The sequence below is a fragment of the Carassius gibelio genome, chromosome A19 (assembly GCF_023724105.1).
Source record: "Carassius gibelio isolate Cgi1373 ecotype wild population from Czech Republic chromosome A19, carGib1.2-hapl.c, whole genome shotgun sequence".
NCBI lineage: Eukaryota > Metazoa > Chordata > Actinopteri > Cypriniformes > Cyprinidae > Carassius > Carassius gibelio.
The window spans coordinates 14575145-14588485 of NC_068389.1; the positions used below are offsets into that span (position 1 = coordinate 14575145).

General features: G+C 37.0%; 1 long non-coding RNA gene across 1 annotated transcript; it reads right to left on the bottom strand.

Moving 5' to 3' along the window:
- Positions 1–951: 951 nt before the first annotated feature.
- Positions 952–1894, bottom strand: LOC127935280 (uncharacterized). Its single transcript, XR_008148055.1, has 2 exons — positions 1691–1894; positions 952–1207 (listed from the first exon to the last, which is right to left on the bottom strand). It is a non-coding gene; the product is annotated as an uncharacterized LOC127935280 (long non-coding RNA).
- Between the last annotated feature and the right edge of the window lie 11447 nt (positions 1895–13341).

Sequence of the window (13341 nt, forward strand, 5' to 3'; positions counted from 1 at the left end):
CACTACATATCATTATATGTAATGGTTTCGAGGTAGTTGGTAGTTTCTCCCAGATTTGGAGTGCTAGGTGCTCTGTGTTTTACTCTTTCGGTAGTTCTTCACCTGAAAAAGTGAGTAGAGGAACAAAGGAAAAGTGCTTAGGAGCAGGAAGCAGAGAGAACAAGAAGACATGACTGAAAGAGAGCTATAGCTTGTAAGGCCCACACGACTGTAAATAGTTAATGTTGGGCCAGCAGCTGACTTTAAAGGTTAATTACTTTCTAATCTGTGTACAAAGGCCATGACAGAAAAGGGGATATTAATAAGACATGACATGGCAGGGTCCTGCTAGGCCAAACGTCTGGACATTCAGGGAAGCATTAACATTGAGCTTGTCCATCACTTCAGATACAAGATAAAAAGAGAGTTATCAATCATCTGGGGCTTAGAGGCAAAACAAGGAGGAAAGGAGATGGAGCAGAGGATACGAGAGATAGAGAGAGAGAGAGAGATACCAGCTATCTATTTTATATTGGACTCCAGCCTTGTTTTGATTCTATAGCATTTCTGAATCTTCCAGTGATGCTATTTTGAATTTGATATCCTTGAGAAACGAAAAATATCAAAGACGGATGGACAGACGGAAAAACAGACAGATGGATAGATAGATTGCTGGCAGACAGAATATATAATATACATATATTTCAGTGTTGTGCAATAATTAAAAAAAATATTGTGTTCAACACTGCAGCCTACATTTTCTTAATGTACTCTTACCTTTATGAGCAAAAATGACGGCTTATTTTTAGTAAAAAAAAAAAAAAAAAGAATAATTGCAAGTGATTATGCTGACGCCTCCATAACCTGCAAAGCGCTCACTATTTTACAAACATAAAATGTCTTTCTACATATTTCTAAATTAAACATATTTCTAAATTAACTTAATAAAGAAATGAAACCAAATATGACCACTTTATCATTAAAAACCCAGACTTCATTATTTTAATAACTGTGTAATGGGGAAGAGAGAGAAAAGAAGTCAAGGTATCCAGTCGGACTTGGGCCGAGAATTCACATAAGTTGTTGGACAAGGGCCCGGCCGATGAAGGGCTCTATTTGTTCCCTCATTTCAATTAAAAGTTCCCCCCAGCTCATTAGGCCCCGAGACTGCCTGGGGCCATATGCACCTGCATGCCCTGCATTCCCTGCATGCCTTGGCGCTACACCACTGCAAACAATACAAATACATACACATTACTGCATTTTCACGCCAGGTGAAATGAACCCTAGTGTTATTAAGGTATGGTAGTTGTTCCCAAGTTATGAAGAATTAATTGCTAAAAATAAATTAGTTCGGATAATTTTTTAAGTAGGCTACATTCTAGGGCAAATTTACATAGTGAAAGTTTTAAGGAGTTTGAGATATTGACTGTGGAAAAAAGGGTGATATTTTTTTTAAAATGGGTATGACACATAGAATTTTCAATAATGTGGTTCCAAGATATTTAGAAAATTGGTGAGTCAGGAGCATTCATATAAAACTAGGGGCAGAGATTTTAATATTTGTCCATGTAAATTTAAGAGTTTGGTGGGGAAAAATTTTTTTTTATACAGCAGATAATCAATTAATAGACTTATTTTGTGGTTCCTTACACAATACTATGTTAAGACGTCTAAACACTTTTATTGGTGAACTTTCTTGGTAGCTCACCTGGTGTAGCAGTGCACTTGAGATGCAGATCACTCATCTATGAAACACGAGTCACAATAAAATAGGTCAAAGACTTGTAGAAGGAAGCTAAATAAAGCATTTTTGCCACTGAAAATGTTTTTATGTCACAAATTGTTTTGTTAACACTAGGTTATATTTAGTATATGGTTTAGTGTAGGTCAGGGTTCCTCAAATCTTGTCCTGGAGGGCCAATGCACTGCAGAGAAGCTCCAATCTTGATCAAACCCACCTATCTGTGGTTTTCTAATGATCCTGAAGACGTTGATCAGCATGCTCAGGTGTGTTTGATTAGAGTTAGAGCTAAACTCCGCAGGAAAGTGGATCTCTTGGGCCAGATTTGAGGAATCCCTGGTGTAGGTAGTGCAGTATATTTTTGTGATAGAGCATTGTCCTTTTAGAGGCACTCACTGGACATTTCATTTCTGAAGTGCTGCAATACGTACAACAACCAATGTAATAAAATGCTGCCAGATTCATATTCATCTTTTTCGGGTAAGACTGAACATGCTTTTAGCACCACTCACTGGACATTTCACTTTGAAAGTGTTATGAAACCTGCAAGCATTTTAATGTAATTTTGCAGAAATGGCACCACAGGTAAAAAAAAAAAAAAAAAAAAAAAAAAAAAAAAAAAAAAAAAAAAAAAAAAAAAAAAAAAAAAAAAAAAAAAAAAAAAAAAAAAAAAAAAAAAAAAAAAAATCCAATGAGCATGCGTTACTTACGGGCGGCAGTGGCTCAGTGGTTCATGTAGGTTGTCTACAAACCGGAAGGTTGGTGGTTCAATCCCCGGCTCCACCTGACCAAGTCCCGAGGTGTCCTTGAGCAAGACACCTAACCCCAGCTGCTCCAGACGAGCTGGATGGCGCCTTGAATGGCTGACACCGCAGTTGGTGTATGAATGAGTGTGTGAATGGGTGAATGTGGGGCAAATTGTAAAGCGCTTTGGATGGCCATGTGGTCTGTTGAAAGCGCTATATAAATGCAGTCCATTTACCATACTTTAGTGTGTGTACTAATCCCAGAGGCTACAGTCTTTAGCACCCTTGTTAGTGGGCCTACCTTACATGCTGACCTCTGCTGGTTCGAGCCCTGCTCGGAATGGTCCGAGTTGAAGCTGTTGTATGTGCAGAGATGGCAATCTGTGTTTCTTACTGACCACTTAAAAACCTCAAGCTTGAATGTAGGGCAGCCATTCATAATGCTTGACATTTCTGAAAAAAATGGTAACAAGAGAAAGTAAACAGACTATCAAGAAAGTGTACAGTATATATATATATATATATATATATATATATATATATAGAATTTCTAAGGGCTTCAGATATGAGACAAATGTAACATAAGGATTGCATACACTTCATCCAATCAGCATGAAACTGAAAGCCGTGCTCATAATATCCATTACTTCCTGTCTCACACTTCTCAATATGACACAGTAGAAGACAATTCAGAGGACATAAAATTCAATGGCCCTAGCAGGAAAACTTTAGCAGATGTTTATAATCTGCCTTTCAAGAGGATATTGCTTCTTGTCATGGGCAATGCTCCTGTCTAAATCTGTCATGGGCCTATCCACTGCAATACAACAACTCCTGTGCAACCTGATCAGATTGTTTAACAGATATTCTACAAGAGCAGAAAAACAGGCACATCTTTCAGCCACCTGCAGCCATGACAGATAGTCTTGAGTGAATGGGGACCTCGGGGATCCTGAGCTCTTGTCGCTAAAACCAATCGATATAAGACGAGGTGATGTTCAGACTGAGAGTGGATTGCAAATCTCTCTGCACAGTTCCAGCCCGAGTGTGAAGCGGTCCCTCAAGAGTTTCGGGAGATCCATATCAGTGGAAAATTTTAATTATTATTATTTTATTTTTTTTTATTACCTTGAGCTTGATTATCAGCTCAAGCTCATAGGTTTCCCATGGATCTTTATTCTACCCAAAAGGCAACTTTACAACTGTACTTTGGTTCTCCAGAAAGAGCACATCACCAACAAGACCAGCACCAAATCAGCATGGAAAACAATATTTTGCAGACAACTTGTATGATACTGTAGATGGTGAAATAACAATACATAATAGAGTGCAACCTGGCTTGCAATCACGATTTTAGTTTTGAGTTGTACATTCTTGTATGGCCTAAGTAATGTTTCATCATTTTATAAAAATTCCTTTAGCACAGGGGTGTCCAACCCTAATCCTGGAATCCCAATGCCCTTCAGAGTTTAGCTCCAACCTTTCCCAAAACACCTGACTGAAAGTTTCTAGTAACCCAAGACCTTAATTAGCAGGATTAATTAATTGGGATTCGAGCTAAACTGCACGACAGTAGACCTCCAGGAGCAAGATTGGATACCCCAAGTAGCAAGCAGTTTCTAGAAGGTCCTGGTATTTTTGGCCCCCCTACCATTTGGAGTATAAAATATATATTTATATTATATTTTATTTATTTATTTTTTATTTTTTTAACCTTCAGTGCATGTGTGTGTATACATATATATATATATATATATATATATATATATATATATAATTTTTTTTTTTTTTTTTTTTTTTTTTTTTTGTCTTAATGCTCTTGTCACTTAATTTGATAAATTTAGTTTCTGGTTGATATATTCTCCGACTGACCTTCAAAAGTGAACATCATCCCTTCTCCCTGGCTTTCTATCTGTGTAGTGTAATTTAGAAACTGCACCTTGGACCTTCAACCTCACAAATGCAGCATACATAAGACATTACAGATTGAGAGCTTCTGTTTCACATGGACATGCACTGACGGTTAGATTTAGAGTCAGTCAGAGGTTTTGAAACCTTCCAAGAGACCACCTCATTAGTGAGTTGCTCTGACAAAATAACTCCCATTTCTCTTTATGAACCCTCAGCCAAAAAGGACTCACAGATTAATGACTCATAGATATAAAAAATGTGGGAGAGAGAGTGTCTTTCCCTCACAGACAGAATTTAATTTAATTTAATTTGTTTGTTTGTGGAAAAATAACATTATTATTTATTAAACTAACAAGTTTATGCTTGGGGGGAGGGGGGGGGAGAAGGAGGAGGAAACAACAGAAAAATGCGTTGTGTGCGCAAGACCTTGTTCCTTGACTTCCATGTGATGCAAATTAGTAAGAGAATGTTCTTTCTGTATTAACATGGATTTGAAATAAGAGAGGGACATAATTGGATGTAAATAAAGGGGAAAACCCAAAAGAAATAATTCTCAAGCAACAAAAGTTCACAGAAAATTAATTGTCCAGGATTGGAAGTAATTAAATTGGACATGGCCAAAGTCACACAAGGATTAATGTTGGATGGATTCTAGTAAGTGCTGAAGGCTTTATGCACCCTTAGTTTATGACATTCACAAGGCCGCCAGATAATGTGCTCATTGTCCTCAGAAGCCTATTTATTATTGAGTTGTCATTGATTTTACAAATATTTTTTATGCCAGTTAGGAATTGTTAATTTATACAGCTCGTAATAGCAGTCAAATTTTAAAGTGTATACACACACACACACACACACACACACACATTTTTTATTTGTTGAATTATAATTATTGATAATAAGTTCTTTCTTTAGCACCAAATCAACATATTAGAATGGTTTCTGAGAGATCAAGAGACAATGAAGACCGGAGTAATTGCTGCTAACTGTAATAATTTCACAACAATACTTTTTTACTGTATTTTTTGTTCAAGTAAATGAAGCCTTGGTGAGCATAAGATAAGAGAAAAACAATATATTTTTGGTAATGTGCATGCATATTGGATTTTTTTTTTTATCTTGACTCTGTAACTTTTGACAAATCTAAGAAAAAGTGAGAAAGTGTATGCACATTTGGCTAATCTTTTAAAAATGCTTTTACTGTACATCTTTGGATAATAATGTAGGATTATTACCCCAGTTAGGAGACCATCAACAAGCTAATAGTGCTTCTAGACTATAATACATAATACAACAGTTGTTTGTTGTTTGAGGGAGCAATGCAATTTGTCTCAGGGCTGTAAAACTAATGAAACTAATGTCTCTGTGTGATGTCTCCGTTTAGTCGAGGACAAGCACAGCAAAATGGGGTAGTGTAACCCTGCAGTGTCATGACATGATGTAATGTGTTTGAAGGAACTCCATCTAAAATAAATTTGAACAGTTTTCGGCTAGAAATGTATTTGTTCACTAACTAACGTAAGCTTGCTTACTTTCTTTAGCACAACTTTTGTGATCCCTGAAGAAAACTTGAGATTTGACTAATGATTCTCTTGACAACCTAACAAAGTAAGAACAGTACCCACAACAATTTAGATAAGGCTTCCATCTGACCGATGTATAATGATTTCTTTTGCACATGGCTAGTTTACATAATAGCATTAATTAACCTAGCCTGCATGATGTATTGGCCGATGTGTTTCAAGTGATTTTCCCTTGATTTTCATTATTGTGTGATGTGCACCCAAGAGTTCTTAATCATTCTCATAATGTTATGACTGGAGTCACTTATATGGCTAATGAAAGTCATTTCTCACCATGAGCACTTAATGAGACTGAAACGAGCATGGTAAGACATCTCTAATACTGGAGTGGGGTCTGGAGTTCTGACAAATGTCAATTAAACTTTTCAGACATTTCCTTTCCTTCAGGCATGAGCAAAGACCCTTAATCTGCAGTTAGTCAGTGCAATACATTTTACAGTACATGAAATAACATTGCTAGCAGATTTTGTCTCAAGTTCCTGAGCTTAGGAATGCTTTGTCTCACTTAGCCAAACTTTTGTCACCATAAATTTTGGACCACTTTGTAGTTTCTTCTGTTTAAAAAACTGGTGGCCAATATATTAAGTGACACAGCATAGAATTGAGATGATTTTAAGTAAATTATGACAGCAATTAGATTTTATGTGTATTATCTACTTTGAGTGTAACTAAATGAGCCAATGCACATTGGCATGCGATTATTGCATCCAGCTGCCACTGATCATAGCGTGAGCATAAAAAGGCAGAAGGCGCAACGCATACCAGGTTTTCACTGAGGAGTCGTGCTAGTGATCTGGCCACTCAGTGGTGGAACAGCAGCCATGGTGACAGGATGTGTCATCTCTGTTCCCTCCTTCAGGGAATGAGGGTTACATTCGTAACCGAGACGTTCCCTTTTAGTCGGTCACTCTTGATGTCATATCGGTGACTGACAAATTCGGATCCCTACCGAAGTGCCATGGGTTCTGCCACTTCCAGTGTCCTGTGCATGCCACCTGCTCCCTTTTTGGGTGTATGCCGGGGCTTGCAACAAGAAGACCAGCCACTAGGTGCATTTACATGGACACTTTGAACATCTGAATTAATTAATTCTGACTGACGAATCGGAATGTAGTGTTTACATGAATGCTAAATAAAGTGCTTCGGTTGATACTGTATGTGCATTTATATTTCACAAAGCTTCTGATCAGATTTACTCTTTTGACATGCGCACATTGCATGAATATACAGAGTTTCCCGCTGTTGTTGCATGCTATTTTTAAAAAGCAAACCTGATATTAATCTACTTTGGGTTCTAATAAGGTGACGGCAAGCACATGAACTGTTGTGCAGTGCTACTTACTTAAAATAATAATAATTAAAAAAAGTACTCACACCTTTTGCCTGATAAGCCAGGGTGAATGCATGCACAATCCTGCTCAAAGTGCCAGGTCAGTAGTGGTTTGGAGCTCTTTTAGAAATTCCAGATCGTGACCAACCTCTTGCAAGTCCTTCAGTGCTGATAAACTTGCAGTAATGGTGTAGCATGTAAGGTGGAGGAAGCTTCTCCACAGGCCACATAAGCATTGCCAGACAGGCCAGACGAGTACCTGCAGACCTGGGAGGTGGAGGTGGTATTGGGACACAGCTGCATTGCCTCCGTTACACATTGCAACAGACCACTACACCGGGGGGACCCCCGTATACCCCTAAGCTGCACCACCGTTGAGGTTGGTGAGGGAAGAGGAACCAACAGAACGGTTTCTGGCAGTAAAAGGTGCCGTCCATGACTTAGTGAGCTCTTCATGCACATCTGTGAAGAAAGGCACTGAGGTGGGGCGCTGAGAACCAGCACGAGCCCCCCAGAGAAACTAATTGTCCAATATAGAGGGCTCTGGATGCCGTGGAAATTTCCACTTGAGCCCTACCCTGTCCGTGGCCCGGGAACTCAGGCTCAGCGGCCCAGGCTCTCTGACTCAGGCCTTACCACCACCCGCAGCCAGCAGCACAGCCCAATCTATCTTTCCAGAGAGCTCTCCCTCCAACGCAGAGATCGACATCTGGTCACCAAAGGATACTGCTGTTACGCTTATTGGAGAGGGCCCAGCGTGTTCCTTTACCAGCTGAACTGGTTGCAAATAGCTATCAGAGCAATGATCCCCCGAGGGTTGGTTCCCTGAGAGGTTTGCCACCAATATAACTCTTAAACCACCCATGCTACTTCTGGAAATAGTCCTTGACTGGCAGTTACCAGGACAAGCAATAGATCACGGCAGAGGCAATGGAGCTCTGCCCCCATAGAGGAATTGGAGCCTGGCCTGCAGCTCCAAGATGGTCCTCATCCCACAATGGGAACATGACTCATCCACGAATGCCACCTCAGCATATTTAATGCCCAGACATGTGAGGCAGCGATCGTGAGCATCATCCGGCACCAGGGAATGACTGCATCAAGAAATGCACGGGTGACACAGCCTCCTTAAAAAGAGGATCCATCATCTTTACCAAGACGCACCCATATAAGCTCTTTAAGTGAAACAGGCTCTTTCAGGGAAATGCTCTTTTAGGTGATGAGATGCACAGAGGAAATGGCCATTTGCAGCATGACAGGGGGTAGTACAGCGTGAAGTGTGCAACCTACTTGACACAGGAATGACCACTGCTGAAGCACCATCCGCCAACACAAGAAGCTCCCGAGAGTGCCCTGAGCTCATCACACACAAAGCAGTTTGGTAGGACCAAAACGATGTTGTTGCTTTGGCTCCAAAGTGGAAAGCTGGTATGTGTTGCACCTGCTGCCTTTTTATGCTCTAGCTGTGATCAGTGGCTGCTGGAATGCAATAATCGCATGCCAATCTCTAAGTGAGATCCCAATTCACCAGTAATCGAAGTGACATCGAAAGTGACGACTGAAAGGGAACACTGCAATATTTGAGATGTGCATATTAGTGGCATTTGCCATACAATAACACAATAAACTATTTTTTTTAGATAAAGCTAATATAAATTACGATGTGTTTGTGTAATATATAAGTATATATAATACATTTATGTGTATGTATATAACATTTTTACATTAATATAGATAATCATATTTGACAGAATCAAACTGAGTCATAAATGTCTGTTTTATATTAAAAGTGTGTAATTGTATAGTATTTATTTATAATAATAATCATACAAAAATAATAATAAATCTAATTTGGTTACATTAGTTTTTTCAGGCTTTTACCTTATCTAATCTTAATCAGCATTTGTAAATGTTGCCTCTTGCACACAAAAAAACTGCATACTAACCTAGAACCAAGTAAAATCATTAATTCAATTTTTAACTTCTTTAGTGGAGTGATGCACAATGACTTGTGGGTGAAATCCCCTTTACATTTCCTGTGAAGTGACAGGCTAACAATGTAGACTGATTAACAATGCTGTTCACAGTGGCCATCAAAATGAACATTCTTGTTCCCTTCAGGATGAAATTTTACTTAAGATGGCAGAATACCATGTAAAGTCTACTTTGTAGACAATACTGTTAAATGGAACACACCTTCACAGCAGGCTTAGAAGCTAACAGCAGGCATATGCAAATTTAGTGTGCTAAAACAAATGCTAAGAAGAATAAAGAACAAGAAATGTTAAAATAAAGTCTTTGTAAGTTTTTAATAATGACGACAGCATTTACTCCAAAAAAATCATACATGTATTTCAGCCTCGGAAATATGTAGTGTTTGTAGTCTCCAATGCTTAGAACGGCACAGCCACACAATCTGCTAGCTAAGGTTTTTTTTTCTCTCTCTCTCTCTCTCTCTCTCTGAGATAACAGCATGTTACACTTTTGTCAGGTTCTCCAAGTATATCGAAAGAATCTATATAAAATTCCCTTAGAATGACACAGATGTTTGAAAAATGCTTTGAGAGGAGACGTGGTGACGGCTTAAATCTTCCCTAGTCCCCGATGAAGGCAGTTTTCAATCACTTATTTCAAGACACTTGTCAGCAGCCAAAGAATGTTTTAATGGAACTGTGCTTTGGGACTTGCTCATCTTCAGTTGCTGTAGAAAGTGGTGCAAGCTCTTTGAGCGTCAAGGGGGGTCTTCTGAGATATATCCTAGCATATTGTTATTTGTTATCTTGGAAGACATGCTAAAAAAATAATAATAATAAAAATAAAAATACCTTTCCCACATTGGATATACATTGGATCACAACTGTACTTTATTTTAAAGAATATTTCAACCGTTTTTGTCCAGAACATTAGATTCCACTGATTTTCAATATATAGACATCAATCAGTCAGTCAGTCAATCAATCAATCAATCAATCAATCAAGTCAAACTAAGACACAGACGAGATTAAATCATACAGGTCTGAATCAACATGAATGTTAAGTAAATCATTACAGCACTTTCGCTTACTGTGTAAAATACCATGTAATCATACTAGGATGTTTACATTTTTCAAGTACATGTATTAATTTGGATTTGACCTCAATCAGAACAGCTTTACTAGAAAATCTCTGTTTTCTCAGAAAAATTATTTACCTAATGCAATTTCTGGTGTTGTCAAACAAACAAACGAACAGTGACTCAATAAAAACAAATATAGATCATGAAAATAATCAGAATCTTGTGATCTGCCAAGCATCATCATTGAGCAGTGTTATGATTATCAGTATTCTGCAAAGTGAAATGCTTTCTTCAGCTAACACCAAGTTCAGATGACGTGACCTTATATATAGAGTGGCTTGTTTACTTATCATAGTGACACAGGTACACAGATTGCCCAGTTTAGAAGCCTCTATAACGTTAGAGTAGCAAGTATACAGTCGTAGTACTTTAGAAACCCAATAAACAAAAATGTTTATGAAAATGACAGAAAAATTATAGCTGAGTGAAAAAAAAAATTAAGTATCTAACTACGCTTAAGCTATTCAAGAAGGCAATCGCTTGACTATATAATATATTAAAACCATACATAAATAAAATGTTGGTTGGCCAATTTATAACAAATTAAATAAAGACCATTACCATTTTATGGTATCAGTACCATAAAATAATGCTATTTCAACAATACATTGTGTGAAATGTAGAGCAAATATGACAGAAAAATGAAACAATTTCCCTGTGATACACTACTACATGGACAAATTAAATTAACCAGCGTGAGTGTGAAAATTATATATTATACTACATAGTAGCTACATAGTAATTTCCTACACAAAAAGCAATTGTTCATAGTGTTTACAGTAGAAAGTCCTCAGTCACCTTTACCAACTCTTGAGAAGTGTTTACGTTAATGTCCTGTCTTTCAGTCTCTCCGGGGGATTAAAAAAATACTAATAAAAACAAAAATCCAATGATAGCATTATTTATTTAATGCAATGTTTTAATGCCTGATTCACTGAAAGAAAAACATCAGAGTTGAATAAAATATTTTAGACCTATCTGATTGCATTGCTGAGAGCACATTTACAGTGTTTACCAATGAGGACATTTCAAGGTTTGAGATGGGAACTAACAGTCATAAATTTTAACAATCACTTCTAAGAGATCAACATGTGTTCCATAAAACCATCCTTTGTTTAAATGCTAACAATATGTTAATTGGTTTGCAGCACTAAGGAAAAGCAAAATCACTGCACAAGGCTTCAGTTAATATTAATGCTGTGTTTAACAAGTCTCATTCCATAACAGTGGGAAATATAAGCATTTGAGAGCATTAGACCAGGAAAATGTTTTCCGAAAAGCAGCTATTAGGAGCTCTTGATCTGTTGAAGAAGCTGTTCTTATAATAAAAAATAATAAAAAAAGAAGTAGAAAAAAAAATGTTAAATTAAATTTGAATTATAAAAGCATATAAAACAAAGCAGTTAAGCAGGCTCAGCTAATACCAGAGTCATTATTAACACTCACACCTTTCAAGAAAATTCAAAGTGAGCTGAATGGATATTTTGTGTATTGCTTTAGGGCACAAAATATTAAAAATAAAATAAAAAAGCAAGAAAAGACACCCATGAGAGGAATAGTTATATCTGAATGAAGGCTAGAGCTTTAAACACCTGAGGTTATACAGTATCTAATTGAGAAACTGGGGATACATCCAATGCTTTCATAGAGAGTAGTTAAAAGTTAGTTTTTTTTTGTATTATAATCCATGCTGATTAGCACAAATTAATTAATATATATATTTGAAAATTGCAATTAGGAGAAATAAGGGTTCAAATGTGACATGTAAAGTCACAGTTGTGAGGAAAGTCAAATAACTTTTGAATAAATCATCTCTTGTTGCATACATTTTCTGTGAATGTATATTTTCAATTATTCATAGAAAATTTCCCTTGGAATATAATGGCATGTTGTTGTAAAAGTAATAAAGTTACAACTGTCAAAAATGTCAACTGTCAAATATAGTCATATTTCGATTGCAATTATTAATTTAGCAGTCAAGTAAATAATACAACAATAGAGTAATCTTAAGGCAATAAACACAAGAAGCGCTAGTAATACAAAGTTTCAGCATATAGCATATAAGCATATAAGCTTTTCTTTTCTTTTTTTTTTTTTTACAACAGGATGAGTTTATATGCTTAAATGTTTTAAATGCTGTTTGTTCAGAGATTTCGATCTAAAGTTGCAATTATGAGTCACAATTGTTAAATATGGAGAAGTACTTATAATTACATTTATTTTTTAGACAGTATCAAAACATAAAAAAAGCCAGTTGTTCACTTCAGTCTTATATTAGTAAATCCCTCAAACTGCATTCTGCTTTTATCGTCATGGACTGGCATACCAGATGGGAACACTTTTAAAACACTCTGGGGGCATTTAAAAGTGACTGCAGGTTTGTTTAAGACTACTTGCTCTAATAGTTGTTGCCTACAGCTGCACAGCTTGCTTGGTGGCCATCAATAACTCGCTTGTCAGAAAAAGCTTAGTATGAATGTACTGTACACACACACACAAACTAATAGTAAAATGGGCAGAGATAAAAAAAAAAGAAAAAAGGAAAAAGCGGTTGTGTTTGGAGTAAGCAAAAACTAATGGATCAAATAAACTACAAAAGCATAAAACAGAATGTAATCCTGAGGGCAACAGCTTCAGTGTGCGTGCCTGATCAAAGATATGATGCAGGCCTTTCACATTTTACTGCCAGAGTGCTTTCAATTGCTGTTCCAAGTGTCTTTATGGGGAAAGTGAGATATTTAGTGATTTAAGCAAAGTTGCCATCAAGACAATTATGCATGGTCATATATGTGCTGGGAAATCTGAAACTTTTGGAACTTTTCAGACTAACCAAGGTTAGTAGTGTTTAAAATAGAATAAGCGTTTCATTTATTCATTTATTTAGTTAGATCATCATATTAGAATGATATCATGTGACACTGAAGACTGGAGAA